This window comes from Temnothorax curvispinosus, unplaced genomic scaffold (assembly GCF_003070985.1).
Source record: "Temnothorax curvispinosus isolate PA1 unplaced genomic scaffold, ASM307098v1 QBEX01016854.1, whole genome shotgun sequence".
NCBI lineage: Eukaryota > Metazoa > Arthropoda > Insecta > Hymenoptera > Formicidae > Temnothorax > Temnothorax curvispinosus.
In genome coordinates this window covers 1-2,639 of record NW_020226634.1, presented here as the reverse complement: position 1 = coordinate 2,639, position 2,639 = coordinate 1, and the positions used below count along the sequence as shown (strand labels likewise).

General features: G+C 33.5%; 1 protein-coding gene across 1 annotated transcript in view; it reads right to left on the bottom strand.

Annotated features, from left to right (window-relative positions):
• LOC112467079 overlaps window positions 1-283 on the bottom strand; it is a 2,236-nt gene extending 1,953 nt beyond the window's left edge. Inside the window, exon 1 of the mRNA XM_025035546.1 lies at window positions 145-283. The gene's annotated coding sequence lies outside the window, so the exon portion shown is untranslated. The remainder of the gene's footprint in view (window positions 1-144) is intronic.
• Between the last annotated feature and the right edge of the window lie 2,356 nt (window positions 284-2,639).

The following is a 2,639-nucleotide window of genomic DNA, read 5'->3' as shown; positions in this document are numbered from 1 at the left end:
TCACTCACGTCACATACTCATTTTCGTACGCATGTGACCCCCTCCCCCTTTACACGGAATCACGATCTTTCACGTTACTCGCACGGGATATCTCTTTTTACAATTACAATTATGCGGCGTGATTTCAAGAATATTTATACTCACCTTGAATGCAGCGTAAAAAGCCGACGCACAAAACAGGCTCGAAGTCACTCTCTTACGATACGCAATAACACGGTCACTATATCAAACGTTCACACAATCTGCTGTGCAGCGCAAGAGGCAAGAGGCAACGGCGTCGGGCATCGATGATATCCGGACTGCATTTGTTTTTGCACGCGCGCCACGCGGTTACCGCGCGCGCGAGAGAAGAGGTGCGTTTGGAAACATCACTCGACTGTCCCCGTGTATCATTGGGCGTGTTCAACAGAACAAACCGCTTAGTAGCAATCGAACGTGATTTATATATATATATATATATCCCTCAGGGTACGATCTATAAAAAAGTTACGTTCCGTACGAACATGGGTTAGCCTAACCCGGCGACTTTGATTGACTGTATATCGGGCTGTAATTTATCAATTGAAACAAATTTTTTTTCTTTGGATCGGAAATTTTCTCAAAAATACAATGGCGTTGGTAGATTTATTACCTTATTTGTTAAAACAAAGATACATTTGAAAATGTAAACCATTCTCAAAAAATTTTCATAAAAATTTATTTTTTCTTTTAAATTGCATAACTTTATGAAAAAAAAAGATATCGACATTTTTTAAGTCGCGTTTGAAAGCTAAAAAGTTGTTCTTTGAAATGGCTGAATTCGTTTTTTGATCCATTCCAAAAAGTATATTTTTTTTTAACTATGAAAATACCCGTTTTTTTGCGATAGCGATATAACGTTACTTGCTTGATTTATCGTAATAACGCAAAAAAAATATCTTAAAGTAAAAATAGTTCTTTTGGATGTTGTTGATTAGTATAATATAAATAAATAACAAAAATTGCATGCACGGATACGTTATGCTGGTATGCTACAGAGCATCATTTTGAGGTTAGAATGCACAAAAGTATATAAAAAATAGTAAATTAAACATACCAGAATACTCTACTGCAGCAAATACTCGAAAAACACAAATTTTTTTTGTTTGAAAAACACGGATTTTGTAACGTTCCGTACCAGCTGGGTGTAGACTACCCGAGTTCAATTTTCAAATTCGTTTATCTTGAGCACCAAGCGTAGACTGACGCTGCCCCTTGGCGCTTACATAGTAGCTACCTCAAAGATTTCCCCCCCCCCCCCGGTACGGACCCCCTCCATTCACTTCCTTTAAAATGGCGCTACTTTCAAAATTCGGCTCGGGTTACGCTAACCCAGATCGTACCCTGAGGGATATATATATATATATATATATATATATATATATATATATATAAATGTAACAGTAGTTAATATACTGCTACATTTATATATGATTATACATGCGCAAATTTTTCTCATTTCCTTAAAAATTTCACTTTTTATAAAAAATACAATCCAAACATAATCTTTTTAATTATTTTTAGATTCTTCTTTTTATTATTTTACGAACACAGATTATACAGGAAAAAGAAAACATATACGGACACATTTTATATATATAATTATATATATATTTATATGTTTTCATATAAAAAATTTTTTAACGGGTATTATACGCAGCGTGTTCAATTTTTCTTCAAAACCTGACCTATGATTGTAAGCCTAGCGTTACAATGGGAGCTTTCCAGTAAGCAACACAAGTCGACACAAGTATCGTTTTGTCTTTGTTACTCATTGCCAAAAAAGAAAGATAAAACGACGTTTGTGTTGACTTGTACGTGTCGCTTGCTGAAAAGCTCTCATAGTCTTCATTGAATTTTTCACTATACATATTTTGATTTCAATTTTGTAATTGTTGATGTTGATATTATCATCGCCGCTATTACACAGGCCTATTTTAAATGTTCACCTCGAATATCTTATTTTCTGCGTTTTTTATGAAAAAATGTTCCAGACAAAAGTTGTATAATTTCAAAAGAGACTTAAAATGGTGGAAATGAACTGACCTTGGATAGTTGTTTGAAGGTCACGTGAACGTCACCTTTAATTTCTTAAATAGAACCCTCTATTCTTTTATTACATATTCTTTGTAGCCCTTATCGTAACGTTTTCAAAACACTATAATAGAGCTCTCTTTCGTTAACAATTCCTTGAGATATTTTAAACTTTGTTGTGATATTTATAAAATATCTATCCGTTTAGGACTACATGATGTACTAAATCCGACTGTGCAACCTCCCCATGGTGTACATCGGATAACACTAATGCCAGCGGTGCCTATGTTTTATTTAAAACATTTTTTAAGAAAACACAAAGTTTTTGAGATAATTGTGCGAATCTTTTAAAATAAAACATCCAAAAACAAATACTTTACGAGACACATACCTACTTGATATTTTATAAATATCACGACAAATTTTAAAATATCTCAGGAAAATCTTAACGAAAGAGAGATTTATTATAATGTTTTGAAAATGTCTTGACAAGGGCTACAAGAATATGTAATAAAAAATAGTGTTCCATTTAAGAAATTAAAGGTGACGTTCACGTGATTTTCAAACGAGTATCCAAGGTCAGATCA